This window comes from Branchiostoma floridae, chromosome 3 (genome assembly GCF_000003815.2).
Source record: "Branchiostoma floridae strain S238N-H82 chromosome 3, Bfl_VNyyK, whole genome shotgun sequence".
Lineage (NCBI taxonomy): Eukaryota > Metazoa > Chordata > Leptocardii > Amphioxiformes > Branchiostomatidae > Branchiostoma > Branchiostoma floridae.
Genome location: NC_049981.1, coordinates 26271381 through 26288371, shown reverse-complemented (window position 1 = coordinate 26288371; position 16991 = coordinate 26271381). Strand labels below are relative to the sequence as shown.

The 16991-nt window shown below is 39.9% G+C and overlaps 1 protein-coding gene across 2 annotated transcripts in view; it reads right to left on the bottom strand.

Moving 5' to 3' along the window:
• Positions 1-16559, bottom strand: part of LOC118411313 (neuropeptide FF receptor 2-like) — a 20513-nt gene extending 3954 nt beyond the window's left edge. Inside the window, exon 1 of one of the 2 annotated variants that reach the window (XM_035813514.1) lies at positions 16423-16559. The gene's annotated coding sequence lies outside the window, so the exon portion shown is untranslated. Of the gene's footprint in view, positions 1-6751; positions 7233-16422 lie in introns of those variants that run through there. The other variant, XM_035813513.1, reaches the window with a different exon arrangement.
• Positions 16560-16991: the final 432 nt, after the last annotated feature.

Here is a 16991-nt window from a genome sequence, read left to right as displayed (position 1 = left end):
GTGACAAACACTGATGGTAAGTTCGATATGTGGTAAAATTACTCTGAGATAAGCGTAATCCTTTGACATTTATAGCGTAAGCTGAAAATCTGTTGAATCCAAAAATGATAATCAGTATCCAGGGGTTTATCTCCTATTTCATGATTTAGGCTTAACATTATCCTTCTGACATTCACAATTTCAAACGAATTTTACCCTCTAGCTAGCACGTTGATGAACACCCTATACAACCACGTACGTTTCGACTCACTGAAGGTTTACGAGATTTATCGGTAACGTCTGTGGGAAATACGCACGCTCTAGTTACATTAAAAATGGGATCACTTCTCACGTATTCGGCGCTTAAATGCATTACGGAATGTAATGGGGTGTGATACCTGCAGATTAGGCAAGTATTCCTTCTGAATACTTTGGCACTTTCTAATTCGTGGTTTTAAGCACTATATGGCCGCGCACTGCAGTGTCGGTTGATCGACAGCGTTGATAGTTTTTCAATAATTTCACCCAAAATATATGGTGACTTTCCCAATTTTCTAAACTCATACTTTTAGATTCGCAGAATCGTGAAACGTTTCCTTGCGGCAGCACATAACGAGTTTCAGGAAGTACAAGCCAGTACATGCTGGACTGGTAATATGATGAATCAGCAAGTTCCGACGGACTTGCGTGGAACCCCGGATAAGGTGGTTTTTTAGAACAAGTGAAAAGTAATGCACGTGCGGATGTCAGCCAATAAGTTATTTGTTTGACCATTTGTTTATTCATGAAGGTCAAATCGGCCTGCAAGCCGCTTTTCACTGAGGTCATGAGGGAAGAGGCAAGGGCCAGACAAAGTATGACGACAGTGTGGCCTAAACTGCTGGAATGGTTTACTCACACCATTCTGTTACAGATCCGTGTGACGTGTTTGTCTTACTGCGTGGCGTGTCATAGCTAGCTGTGACACCGTACGGCGCCAGAAGCACCATAAAGTGTGTCCTTATAATGCACAGATCTTCCGTCTTTAAGATAAAGTTGATCCGGTCGATAGCTATCTGCTGGCAATTACATGAGAAACTGTATACCTCCTTTTTGTTGTTGTATGAAAAATACGACCCCTTATGAATCTTTCAATATGGGATGTAGTAATTCTGAGATACTTGTAGTGCTACTGTCAATTTCCAATATTTGATACCAGATTTGTGTGGGGGCCACGGGATTTTCTAGCGTACCGACATTCCAAACTTGATACAAATTTTCTCAACTATCTCATATTTGAATTTAGATTGATGAAAGAGTGATGCCCTCTGGCGTATTTATATTGACAATTAGTGTGCAGCAGATAAAAAAAAGAAAGGTTCACTGCCAACAATAGCTACTGCCGAGGATACGTGCATTCCGGGATCTCTAATATATATAAGATGTTGAATATGTCATTTATTGTGAGAGTACCAGGTGGTAATTGCCAGTCTATACAGAGTCAAACAGTGATGGTTGTGACACTTTAAGTTTTATGGTGAATTCCAACTAACACCTAGCATAGGTACCATCCGGAAAGTATGTTAATTATACGCTATATACAGTCGCTTCTCGCTCTGACATCTACCATACACTATCTACCGTTCCTGTCTGACAGGTAGCAGAAGCGAACATAGGAGCCCACTACTACCCGGATGGTATCCAAGCTAACTGACACCTAGAACTACCTCAGATATCATCAGTGACAGATAGAATTGCACTACAGGAATCATATAAGGTATTTTGGAAATGCAGGGATGTTTCTTCTTGAAGGGCAGGTATATTCATGGGCGGTCGATAGTTACCTACTGGCTATCTGTCACAAGAAAAACATGTTTCATTCGTCTTCCGATCCGCGTTCTGGTTTTATAGCAAACAGCACTCTCAATTCATGATATAACCCTGGAAGCTATTCCTGATATTCGTACCTAAATTTAGTTATTTGAATACATGTATAATCAATAGACCGGGATAATAGGCAGTTTTTTTTAACGATGTTTAAGTGTCTTTTTAGAAACAAGAATTCGGAGACCTTAAACCTCCATGAAATATTCTGATTATGCAAATGACTTGCACATCTGCATAATTTATGCTTGGCTATATACACCTTTGAATAACACACAGGTCATAATGTTGACAATCCAATCATTTACTACAAGTACTTAGATGGATAAGGACACATTCACATGCATTATGCAAATTAGGGACTTATTTGCATAATTGACATCTGCTAATCTTCCACCTGCAACAGATTACATATGTTACATGTATTTGAGTCCTAAAATAGAAAATACTGGAAATTTTCCTCATTAAGTATGCAAATTAAGTCCGCATTTGCATAATTTGCACTTCATTATGTACATCTTTGCCAAACATAACTACATTCCATAAATATCAGAAATCCATCGTTCCTCTGTTCCGTTGTGCTCCTTGAAAGATTTTGACAAAATTGCCTCTGCAGTTCCAAAGCAAGCCGCCATGGGGCCCAAACATATATACCCTCTTCCTTACGTCACAAGCTATCTGCCACCAATAAATCAAGACCATAGCATGATCAGGTTAAAAGGTACCAAAAAAATCGAAGTTCTGCTGCAGTACCAAGGTCACACACCAGGGGGGGCCCAAAATCGACTTTGACCTTTGTCTTCCAAACACCTACCCACATACCAAATATCATTACAATCCATCCAGAGGTTCTAAAGTTATGCTGACCACAATTTTCCGGACACACAGACAGACAGGCACATAGACACACAGACACACCAAAAACTATGCCTCCATTTTTCATAGAGGTGATAAATGCAGTCAAATTTCTAGTACGACCAGTTTCTAGTATTCCCTAGTCAACATTGAGTGTCATACTTCGCAAAACTCTAACTTGGTTTTCACTATTTTCGGGGTAATAAGGAGTGAGCAAACCGAACGTGCATGATTCTCACTAGCTGAGCATAGCGAAATTATATATGATATGTATTTCGCATACATATTATGTAAAAGATTCGATGTGAAAACAGGGAAATAATTCGATGGTGGAGCCCCAGACGTGTTTCCGCGGTACTACAGAGTATCTTCCGGTATATCCCCAGGTGTGGTCTTGTTATTTGGGGGCAAATTGGAAATTAGTGCCGTATATATATATATATATATATATATATATATATATATATACAATCATACTTTGCTGTTCTTTTTCCACAAATATTTCACAAACAGTGGCCACAAATGCAATGGCAATCCCAATGTTCCTGTCGGAGATGAACGAATGCCCTGTTTGACCTGGTATTTTGTCTCTACAATACGATTGGTTCACCGAAAGTGTTTCCTGGAAGGTTTGGGATTTAGTCTGACCTACATCAGAAAGGTTGCTCCGCTAGGCGCCAGTGAACGGGATCCGCTGTGCAGGCAGCAATTAGCTGTTGATTAAATAATCATCACCCGCCAGTAGCATGATCCCCGCCTTACGGTTCCTGTGGCGGCGCAGTGTGTAATCTCTTAGTAAGTGCGCTGTTACTTCTGGTGAATACAAAATCATCGGCCAAATGCAGGCGTGTGTGCATTGATAACAAGAATAACACATGGCTGACTTTTCAAAGTATGACTTGGTTGCGGCAGAGTAGTAGTCTGATTACATATCAGCTTTGGTAGCCGGCGGCTTCATCCTTGGATTGTGCTGGCACAACACAGCGTGCAAGGAATGATAGAAAATAATGTATAGTGGAATGTTAGACTTGAAAGTTAGATACATCAGATTAAAGGCATCTTGTACTTCAGAGGAGAGTTTTATTCTCTAAAATTCCACATCGTTATGAACACAAAATCGAATAAGTTTGTATAAATCAAAATCACAGATGAACAAATAAATGAACCTTTTGACAATCCAGTTACTGAGTATTGCCCCTTGATGCAGACCCATGTAGTGTGATGCATCATGGTAATAATTCCTATGAGAAAATTGCTGAAATTCCATTTTTGGGTCAAATAGATAAAAAAATTAAGTTGCTAAAGAGGAAAATTGATGAACAACTATTCACACACACGCTACAAACATTGTTGTCAAAATCGGACCTAGATTTCATAAGAGCGCCTCATTTCTATGAAGGCATTTTTCAAATCCTAAGTATGGGTTTCAATGGAATGATTGGCGAAGATCAAAGTCCTTTTTGATCAAAAGCAAGTTACTAAGGCCATAAGCCACTGTAAAAGTAATTTCAAGCTCAAACAAATATTTCTTAACAGTGCCCCAGTTGAAGTTTGTTCAATGGTTGTTCGCATTAGAATATGCTACACCTGGCTGTAATGTATCTAGAGGGTACTCAGGGGGTTAATGCTGTATAATGTAACTGCTCCCTTGTCTAAGTTCAGTATCGAGTGGGCGATACAAATACGTCTTGGGATTCGGAAATATGCGCGCGGAACACTCTGCTCTGGAGTACAGTATGCCTTTGATAGTTTTACTACAATTCGGCTTCCGTTGAAAGTACTTTGTACATGAATCTTCGTACCAGTAAGCCTGGAGTAGGCATATTGATCATTCATTCGAGGCCACACAAGGTCAGTCTCTTGGTTTACGAATGAGGATATGATGGAGGATTCATCAAGTCAGGACTTCCTTTCATCGGTGTCCAGGCACCTTTGTGTTTAAGTTTGATGTTTGTCAAAAGCAACTTGAAGGAAAATACTTGAAATGATATGCAGCCTGTCCTCAGTAAAACCAAGGTGTATTAACATCACCTCTCATAACTCTACCGGGTGCCATATAACGCCTCCACATAAAAACGTTGTTATGGAGACCTGCCTTCTCACGCATGCCTTGAACACTTAAATACCTGGAGTGTGTATACGGTAGGATACGTTAGAATTCTACATAGGTAAGGTTACCTCTCTTTAGATTTCTTTTCTTAAGTTGGCAGTAGTATTGTATAACATCCAGTGGAAGAATGAGAGTTGGTGTCACACATTTATTCCACTAGGGCGACATTCTCGCCGTGATGGCGATGCGACCGAAATTTGTCAAATTGCTCTTAAAAACAAACGTTTAAGCTTTTTGTGTCTTGTTTTTCTTTTATTGATACTTTAATATTTTGCGTAATATTGCAATCATCACATACAATCATTACACAAATCCAATTAAGGTCGCATGCTCGATCGCCGTCCAGTGAAATGGAGGTACCTGATATGCAATGCAAACATGAATTCACTTCAGTGGACTTGTGCCTTATTGATGGCATAAATCGAAGGGAATGACAAATAGCCATGTACTATAGCTTGCTGTGCGCTTTTATGAATACTGGGTCAAAACGAGTGCGCGGCGAGATCGCTTCCTTAATGGTGAAAGGGTATAACCAGTATATCTCAGTTAGTCTGTCAGTGAATTACCTAGTTGATGTTTGCACATGCAACATGGAAGATGACATTCCTCAGCAATGCACAAGCTCAACAGTCACTGTGTATAGTCACATATATTTTCATGAACTACACATTAATGTTCCTCTATCTCTTCATAATACCTGCGTATTTTCCTTGTCTTGAACCCGGTTTGATACGAAACAGGATGTATTGATAATGCTGCATAATTAATCATAAATCAATAGGAGTAATGTCGTACCACTCTACACCGTGCCGACATATTATACCATGATTTATTCATCACGTCAACAGTTTCAGGATTGATGTACGTGTCAATGACTGTATCAACCATGCATCTTTTTTGCTTGAACATGCTATTTTATGTCTCGGTTGTGAATTTTATGGTTCTCTAAATATACTGTCTTTTCCCAAACTCATCAGTTCCGTCCTAGTTACCGTAATGAGCACCGCATCTTCATTAACGGGAGCTTCCATGTACAGTCGTTTGTCGATTCAAAATCAACATCCGATATTCAGTTCTATGATATCATGCCATCATCAACATCATATATATGTACCTAACACTAGTCTATGTGTTAGAAGTGGGTACATTACAGTCCTGCATAACTATGTGAAGAACAAAAAACTCATTATCCTTTTATGCATCTACGGAACTTCCAACCGACCACTGTACAAAGAGTATTATGCAGTTTAACACCAATTTCACGTTTTTTTTATCCATTGCTTGACTCACTAATTGTGGTTTGATTTTATTTAGCACTGCCAATACAAGTCACAGAAAAAAGATACTGTGTACATTTCTGACACCTTTGACCTAGACAAGGACATAAAGAGGTTGTGTAATGAATTGAAATTGGAAACACAGAAAAGACAAAAACGCTACAGGAAGGCGGGCACTTGACAGGGAAAGAACTGGAGAACGTAATTGGAAAAGATCTGGCATCAACGAACTGGTAACCTGCAAAACGTAGCGGTGTTCCGAGTCTAGAGTTTCAATAAGACCTAATACAAATTCACAAGGAAGCACAGTTCAGTTGATTCAATGGGCACACGTTGGATGTTAAGGTTTCTTTAAAAATTGCGTAACCCCTTCGGTAATACCCCACAGTCGACAGGGTTTAAACTCACTGTTATCCAAAATGACTTATTGAATAAGTCAGTAAATCGTCTATTTGTTCTGGTGGTTGCGCCCTACAGTTGTTCATCTAAACGAGAAACCTGGTACAGGTGTCACTTTCCCCTCAGATGCAACTCTTCCAGATCGGGTGAATTTCCACTGCACATTTCCTGGCAACCATACGTTCACACCTAAAAAAAAGCACCGACCAACAAAATACATCAGGGTAATTATTGTGTAACCAAAAGAGATGTAACAGGAGAAACGTACCTGATCGTATAAGCATCTCGTATCGCTTCAAAAGTCTGGGGTCACTTTCGGAAATTCCTATTCGCGATGGAGGCGGACGTGAGCTGGGCGATGGGTCGTGTCACAAAAAGCATCGTCAGTATCTGTTCGTATCACTACGTGGTCACGCCCCTCCTTCGAAAACCATCGGTCACCGGGAATTTAAGGGCTCACGTGATTACGAGCTGGAAGAATTTAATGCAGAATCACTATCTGTCCAAATCTAATGTACTGAATCATATTCTCCTTGCAATCTCGATAAGACCATTTAATCCCGTGCACTTCTATGCACCTGTGGTACCGTCAGGGTGAAATATCTTTATTCCATACATATGCCTTGAATGCAAAGGTTACCTATTTGTTATTCCTGTTGTGGTATGGAGAAGACAACACGAATATCCGCACATTTTAGACACGAGGGAGTGGTGCTAACCCATTAATGACTGAGTTATCAGCCCCGACCCAATTACACAGCACTTTCCACGCAGTCATTTCATTCGTGAGCATCAATCTAATTGGTTATGTCGTTTTACCAATCGATATAATCCCAGGCGCTTTTGGTTCACATCGTGTAATTTAGACATTTCAAGCCGTTCCGACAAAATGGCTGTTGAAAGGTACCAGCGAGATTGTTCTAAAGAAAAATCAACAAGAAATGCATCAGATTGAATGAGGAGTAATTACACTTTGCGTGTTATTTGCATGGTTTTTCGAGGACGACGGTAATTTGTCCCATTCCCCACCCCAAATTACACGCAATCTCAACTGAAACGGTTCTAATGAATCACTTGTCAGCCCACCAGCACGTTAATTAACCCACTGTATTTATCTGTGGTCACCTTCTCAGGGATCAATGCAGTGCTGAAACCTTGAAAGCAGAGGTCACCCTTACTATGGAGAACGATGAATATTCACGGTACCGTTTCGTCTCGTTGGGACCTTGATTTACAAAGAATGTGCTCTAGAGAAGTGAAACAAATGGCCCCCATGTTTCTTACCTTGGGTGCCTCGCTGGTCTGCAGTGTGCGTCCGATGAGGTAATCCCCTGAAAGCCCATGATAATTTACAAGGGTATTACGGTGTCACTTAAAGGATCAAAATCAGGGTAAAGTTCCTCATCACGGCAATGCTTTCAAAGATCTTGCGGCTGAAACTATCTAGAATGTAAGTTCTTGTATTTACCAGCTATTTGGAACAATTTCAACATTGCAAGGTGTGCTGTGTATGGTTTCTGTTGGTAATGAAAATCCAATTGAGAGATGAATGCTGCACTCTTACCTTCTAGTGGCAGTTCTGGGTTACCAAAATGCCAGCAAGCCAATTTCAAACGTCAATGTACATTGATCCTAGTTTGCAAGATATACGACTGTATCGATGATCGGAGGCCCCATTTGTTTTCGATCATAGAGCTCTACTTCATTTGTCGTTACAATCCACTGGGTTTGTGGGAATGGGTGGTGCTTGATGTTTCCATGAGAACAGAGTAATGCAGATCTCTGCAGGATGTGCGCTTCGTTGGAAAAGCTGACATTCTTTCATTCAGAAGACATTATGGACCGGAAAATGCAATAGAATAGTGTGTGAAATTCCAAGAAAGACCAATAATTCCAAGAATGCCCAAGCCACTGTTATTTTGAATAATTTTGTTTCCAAGCGAAATAACCTCACAGGCGTGGCAATCAATGAAATTAAAAATCTATTTGAATACGCATTCTCAGTTTCTGTAATGTCATGAGAGAACTGCATGGCGCTTTATTTTGCATATGTTTCTTTTAGAATCTGTTAATTGACACCGTTTTGGTGATTGCCTTATCTCACAACTGTTCAGTGAATTATTGATAACTCTAATTACGTTCCTATAACCTAGAGTCTGTATCTGATACAGCATATGGATTGAATGCAATGCATAAACTAAGACGTCATTCTTGATATTACACTCATATATGTCTACTCGTAATGGCACATGTGGGGGATAAGAGGTTCCGTGGGGATGTTCTGACTTACGGTTTTCCCTTGACAACATGTTGAACGATTCCTGTTACTGCATAAACTACGGCGGATATTGAAATAGACTTATGATTGATAACTGTCGTGGTGAGATTGAATAATACATGGGACAATAAGTAATGACACATTCCCAGTGGAAAAGTCTCAATTGAACCAGAGACATTTTAAGATTTGTATACAGTAATCCAATTGAACAAACTACATTAAGCTTTTGCACATTCATTTTATAGGATAGAACTCCTCAAGTACGATATCGAATACTAACTTGACTTGTTTCTTTAGACAATTGTGTCCCATCCGAATTCACGAGTCGTTACAAAAATGTATCAGTTTCGCAATCGGAAATAAGAAGTAGTAACTTGTGGTAGTTTCGGTGACTGAAGGCAATATGATATGCGAATAGAAAGGCTAGGTTGATCTGATAATTTGGATTACATTCGCGCGCTCACCAATTTTCGTTCATTTCCCAAAAAAGGGGTTTAACTATAGGCCATGTTGATTTGATTAATAGATGACATCCGCGCGCGTATCAATTTTTGGCTGTTTCCAGAAATGAATCGTACAAAGCAACTTCAAAATAAGCAAAAGCATGCCGTAAAATGCAAGCAAGTATCGGAAAACGTCTACTAATGTCATTGACTTGCAAGGTCATATAAACAAAATGAAGAACCACTTAGATCTCATAATAAAGGCAACGCTTTTTGGCCAAACTTTTTTTAGGTTTCCAAAGGATGTCATCCATATAATCAATCAACGTGGTCATGCTGTAAATCGGAGAAAACAGCTGTAAAATGAGCAAATATACAGATCGCAAAATGATTATTAGACAAAACTTATTAAAGAAAAAAAGCGAAGACTATTTTTGGTACACTATACTGAGTGTGTTCAGTCCTTTGTCCAACCTTCTGACCACGTCATTATGAAGCCAACTTCTTAAGACGAACTTGTTTTATTCGCACCGCTTGTATCACTGAAGTCATCAATATAATCAAATCAACATGGCCTAAACGAGCGAGCCTCTTTAACCATGCTAATGTAAGCCGCGGGTGCCAGACTGTGCAGCATGCTATCAAATCTCTAATGTTCGCACAGCTTAGCCTGCGAGGATGAAGTGCGTAATTTGAGATGATATAGATGGACTGAAGTAATGGTCCGAGCAATGGGCTCAAATGTTCCGAACTGTGCTTGGTGGAAGCAGACGATATAAAACTGCTAATGTACGTTTCTACTTCGTCACAGGACATAGCTCAGGAAATGATGCAGGAACCTCAATTAGACGTTATACGTTCTTTCCGGGCCAACAGGATTCATTTTACAAGCACCATTATTCAGATTATATTGACCAAAGAAATGACTGAATGCATATAGAGGCACTCAGGCACTGAGTTAGATCTCTTACGAGTACTATAGTCAAGTCAACAGATCTCCTTTCCTACATCTTTATGTTTACTGTTCGCCTTTCTCTATCAGTCAAACAACCTTATTTTGCGTAGAAATATCGATAAAAACGTAACTTTTCTTAGCAAAACATCTTTGCATACATTGTCTGTATCCACTTTGGGTAGCAACGATGTCCTAATGTTAACCGTTGGATAGTTGATGAATAGTCAAGGTACCGTTATGGATATGGAATGTGTTAAACGGATAAATTAGCAATCAGCACGATGATTTTAATGTTCTCTATTACAAAGCCATTTTGTCAATTTTTCACTCTAACAGTTTGCTGCAAAATCAGCTTAGTAATTACTGTAACCAACTCTGTGCTTGTTTCATCGACATTTAACCTGAGATGTTAAAGGTGGTTATTCAGTGTTAACAACGCGGCCACATACACGGTAAGATACAATTGCTTTGTAGTTTGACAGACTGGATTACGCCATGTTAACACATGCTGGACCATGCCTTACGTCGTTATACTACGAGTACTTCGTGCGTCTAAGGGAGTCGGGTGGTTATGCGACGTTAGGGTCTCAGGAAATTATCTAAACACGTAAGATTCATATTTCATATATGAAATATGAATCTTATTGGTTCGAGCCTTAATTAGGTAAGAAACACCTTAAACTACCAGAGTTCTTGTAGTTTAAGGTGTGTCCAAGCCGACTCCTGTGTTGCCCTCTTAAAATGCCCAAGGTGCTGACGGGAAGGTGTGAACGTGTGCTAGGGGGGAGGTGCTACTCCCCGCCTACCATAAGCATGAGTTTGGAGCTAATCTGAAAATTGTTTGATAGCTATAATTCAACTAATTCATGAAATATATATATATCTTTCATGAATTAATTGAATTATAGCTATCAAACGATTTTCAGATATTTATGTGTCACCAGCAAAAAGTGCTTCTTCAGCTGATGGTCTGTGACTTCATGCCGCTTATGTTGTAATTTATTTTCTTTTAGTTCATGCCAACATTAGAGTTTGAATAATGCTCCTGTAGATACGTGTCTAAGAAATTTTCCTATTTTAGTTTGAAGCTAATTGCTTAAAAACGAATCTTTATTTTGAAATGCGATTGCAAAATATCAGAAGTCGTCGTCATGATTGTGTTTTCTAAGCCCCTGAGGGCAGGCAATCCCCATAGGCGTGATGGGAAAACTAACCTGTCGATACAACCCTCAATAGGAAGAGGCACCCAAAGGGGTTTTCTTTCAATCTAAGTCTGAAGATTACAAGCAACAGTTGACAGACACCAAACTATTCCTTGTGTCGCTGAACAAGCTGTTGTTTGTACATTGTCATGCATTGTATAGTCGGTAAGCCAATGTTTAAACAAAATGAAAGTGTTTGGATCCACGAGCTTCTATGCACATTCGGTTAGCATGGTCAATTATTAACATGTTATTGCCGGCATTTTACGGCCCAATATAGCACGTTTATGTTTCTGAAATGTACACAATGGCGTGGTAGCCCGTAGACAACAGGTTGTCTGTAGGCCTAATATCATGTTTATTCTAAACGACATTTTGAGATTAGCTTACATGAGAGCATATTGATACTGAACCCAGTAACCTATTTAGTCAATCAAGTATGGCGTGGGTTTGATAAGACCACGTCTCTTTGCTGTAGATACAATTTCTGGATCCAATTACGAGGAGGGTAGATAAACAATCATGCGCCTTGAAGCAGTGCGAGCAGTAAGGTATGGCTGGATCTGATAAGGTATCAAGGACTACAGCTCTCTAACTCCATGTATGTATGTATTCCCCAACACTTTGCTGAGTCGGCAAAGGTAGCAGCTAAAAGAATGGGTCTAAAAAATTTATTCTACCATTCCATACGGATATCTAAAAACGTGAGATACCCCCACGATAGAAGTTTGCCATGAATATCCACTTATACCACATTCTACATCAAGAACCCCCACTCGCGACTTTCAAAACATTGAAGTGCCGACCTCAATCGTTTCACCGAAGCCCTTATATTCCTTTCGTCCCTGGGGTAGGGGTGCCTGGAGAGTGTCGGTTCAAGGCAATTCGTGTTTCAAAAGGCACTCAGAACACAGACTTAGGACTTAAGACTTCAAATGCCATTACCGGCTAGGTCTACATTATGAGCTGCTTTTGTCTTCATATGAATTAAAATGACAGTAATGAGTCTACCGAAGTGCACTTTCCTATTTTGCACTAGCGCACTAGGGTTCACTGCGCCTATTAACACTACTTGTCCAAGAGACATTGCCAACATTGCGGACATCAGTGCGGGGGTTCTAAAGGGTTCAAGGCTGATAAGGAGAGAGATTGCAAGAATATCTCAGGGGATGTGATAAAATACAAAGTTGCATTCTAACCTTTGGCCGTGTAAGTCTGGTGTCAACGACGTTGGGGAATCTTCGGCGAAGAGCAATTAAGGAAAAAATACATTACTGCTCTAGCTAAAAGCCTCTTAAAAGCTCCACAGTTGTGGAGACTGTGATCAGTTCCACTCTAAAGAAACCTAGTCTTGAAGCAGATTTTTGCTGGTGCGTAGCACCAGCTTTGAGACGGGAGAAACGGGTCTTTCAATGGATGCATTTTCAATGGATGTATTTTGCATGGATGCATGGATCAAGCCGTTCTTCACCCCCGTTAAACTCCAGCTCCGGCCCGCACGGTCCAGCTCCGGCCCGCACTGATTCAAGCTCCGGCCCGCACAGTCCCTTTTTCACTAAAAAATTGGCCAAAAAAGTTTAAAAGTTGCCCATTTTAAGAAAATTCCGGGACGACATGCAAAACTTTTTAGCACATTCGTTGGCTAACGTATTCGCCCATCCTCTGACCGAATATGACGGCCCAAGACCCACTGGTTTTTTAGATTACCCCATACCTCCCGTCGCGATACCATAAGTCAGGCACGCCTAAAAAAACTCATCAAACATTTAAGTTAAAAACAATAATTCGTAAAGACAAACACATGCTTTATTCTCTGCCCAGCCCCCGGTTTCAAAATATCCCCAAAATACGCACCAGCCAGCTTTTTTAAAAAGCTTTCTTGAAGTATTGAAATATATATATATATATATATATATATATATATATATATATATGAAATATTGTTCTTTACCATTGTCGACGTTTCAGTTGCAGAAATGTCAATATTGTTGATGAAAGCTATTGAGCGTCTTGTTATGAGATACTAACTGCTGTTACCAGTGGTTATTATCATCATACGAGTTAACGGATTAATGGCTTATATGATATACAAAATAAGCCATATTTTGTACTGTAGGTGGGAATTACAAGGCGCACTGACAGCTTACTTACGAGTAGTTTCCTATCGTCAGTTATGTGTCCAGAGATATGGAGAAATTATTATCGTGGTGCCTTCTTTGTAATTTAAGAGACCAGACTTAGCTATAGTCACCACAAGGCTGTCTCCCTACCAGGCCTGTTTAACTTTTTATTCATCCCGTTTAGAAGAGGCAGACGTATTCAACTTTCATGTGCAAATTACGTAAAAAATATTCCTCTGTTGTTTATGGTGTATTGAAGACAGACTATTTGATACTCCACAGCCCAGCCCTAGCACCCATGTCAACGGTATGTTAGTGGCAAACTGAAGCCAGACAGTTTACACTAGCCGAATTTACTGGCAGCTTTCCTCTGTAAGGCTTGTTTGCAGTCACCAATAGGTGTAGTAAAGTTGTAGGTCTTAACGTTATACCCTAATCTATATCAAAGCCCTACAGACACATGTTTTCTCATATTGTAATCGATGTCACTTTTTAGGAGAAAATGGTACACACGTACATGGAACAGCTCATCTTAGTACTTCTCTGTTGACTTAAGATAGCCCAGGGCATATGAGCACTACTTTCAAAGTCCTGTAGGAAAATTGTCATAACTCCGTCATAGAAGCTTGAAAATGCCTCAAATCTGGTGTATACGAAAAACACAACTATAAGAATGCAAACATGAGTCATTTATGAAGTTACATACTCTGAATTTTGAGATATTACAATTTATTATGATGTATAATTTTTCCAACAAAATGTAGTCTAGAAAACCATTCCCAACGCGCAAATTACATGAAATTTTTTTAGTACATACTGACATATGTTCCCTTTCAGAGCTAGTGAGATTTATTGAGAAACATGTTCCTGCTCTGTGAAAAATATTGATTTTTTCACATTTATGCATATAATTTTAGGGTACCTTTTCCTATAATCACCTTATAACTCAAAACAAAGACCATATACAATATATTCAACTACACCTGAGTGTAGAACAGGACATTTCCAACGATTTAATTTCCTTTTCAATCATTCTTAGTCATTGCTACCGTTTTCTACAAAGGTTTGAAGTTTGTACCATCAATTTTTACCCTGTAAGCCATGTTTTAGTAAATCTGCCCATCACTCAACGTGACAGGTCGTAATTAGCACCTCCATGGGAAGGAATTAGCTGTAATTTGCACTTGTGCCATGACAAAAGAACCAAGGTTTATTGTTATGCGTAGACTAGTCTGTTGGCATAAACAGTTGTTTTGTAGCAAGATTGTTATTATGCTCATGGAACGAGAAAAGTTTTAGGCAGTCTTAGAGAATCAGTCTCTCTATTTACGTTGGAGATGGATTCTACAAGATGCACATCCAGAAAGCCGTACAAAATGTAAAAGTAGGGTTCAAGCGCCACCAACTGGGCCGGGCATTTTGGCCCCGCAGCGCGGCTTTGAATCCCTGATGTCAAGAGACTGTACTATTCGGCAAAAACTCAGCAAAATTCGCTCAAAACAAGTCCGACTTTGCCTCTGTTGCAGTCTTCGAACAGGGCTGGTTTTTATTGGGGATGGGGGGGGGGGGCGTTGGTTCGCGATTTTCAACTTTTAGCTACGTTTTCATGCGCCGGGAAAGGGGTTTTGCCCAAGGAGCTTGGTTTGCCGACGAAGGGAGTTTGCCGTGGCATAAGATAGCATCATTAGCTTGGGAAGGAAGGCGGAGGCTAATGAAACTCCTCACTAATACTATCTTATGCTACCGCAAGTTCTGCTTGGAGATAAGTTATATAGCTCAGATATTAACCCCCTTGCTCTATACATTACAACCTCCTTGACTCAATACTGCCAAACTGGGGTATGAAATGACGCGATTTTGGTCCAACAATTTTTTTGAACGCTCCAGAATAGAACAGAGAGCCAAATTGTGTGCTTTGAGAAGTAAGACATAATACGGGTTGCTATAGTTTGCATGAAATAGTGTGAGGAATAATTTTACAGCAGCTTCTCTTGCATCGCAGATCTGATCTTGCATCGCAGATCTAATATGTCAGTTCAAATCCATGATTGATTCCATTCACTGCATATGTGACTTCCGTTTGCGATCGCTATAAAAAAAACAGCGACTGATTTATTGTTGTTTTGTAGACATGCTGTTAAGCGTAGACATGCTGTTAAGCGTATACCTGAGTAGTCTGCAAAGATTTAATTTTTGAACTATTATGTTTATATTTTTTGAGGGCATCATAAAACGGGAATCCTCGCTACTCGCTATGAACAGAACAGTATGTGGACATATATCTCATATTTAACAACTGCAAACATACGCCATAGCTCCTAACGTTTAAAGATCCGCCATCACAGTAGGACCAGTCTTTCAAACTTGGGGCCTATCAAATCATGCGAGCACCAGGTTTGCCTCTCCTGGATGATAGACGATCTAGGCCATTTGACCAACATTTCATACCACTGAGCGCCTATGTTCCATTGCCCCTAGTTCCAATAAACAGGTTGGGATTTGGATCCAAATCGTTTTTCAAAGATAAAGTCTGATATAAGAGCATATCCCCACAAGAGCATAAAAAAAGTCGTTTTGTATTTTCTGTTATAAAAAGAGAAGCTCCACAGCGGATGTAATCATTGCACAGAGGACGATTGCGTTAGCCCATGTAATCCCCGGAAATTGGAAATACTGTCACGCGATCTGCGAACGTGTTCCTCTATGGTAATGCCATCAGTTTTCTCTGTCGGTAGACGTCAAAGAATACACAACGCAGTGAATAAGAAACCAACGTCCAGCAAAAGGGAAAAAACTACTGATGAATAATCCTTGTAAATCGAGATGGATATTAAGACGTGTGTAGAACAAATCTACTATCAATCATGAAAAATATATGCTGTGATAATATGTCACCATAGAAATTACACACCCAAAAGGTAAATTGGACTTCTATACTTACTACTTGTAGAATGCCCGACTGTTGCTTTGCTACTTCCTGGCAAGCCCAGAGGAGATGCTACTGCTCCACCAGTCCGTCACTGTCAGCGGCCTGCAGCCTGTGTTAGCTCTCTGGAAAACAGTTCCATAATAGCCATGCATAGGTCACGTGATCCGCACCTGACCAATAACTTTAAGCCACAGCAAGTAAATTTTATGGATGCCATCTTCTGTCGACTCAACATTTACAACAAAAAGTTGACAACTACAGGCATGGTTATACCACATTGGTGTCACCTTTACTATCCGAACTACTGGACTTGCCATACCCATAAGCTGTCCACCACTCTCGAGCTTGGTTCACTTCAATAAAGTAGTTCTACGGTATTGGCTACACATATGCATGTTCCTCACTGGTGTCACTTCAATAAGGCCATGTTTATTTGATCATATGGGTGACACCCACGTGCGCATCAATTTTTGGCCGTTTCCAAAATAAAATAAAAGGTTTCAACCATATTCTAAATTGTAACAAGAGTCTGAAAACTCAAACCTGCATGAAATATTTTGTTTTGTGATGGTGCGTAGGAT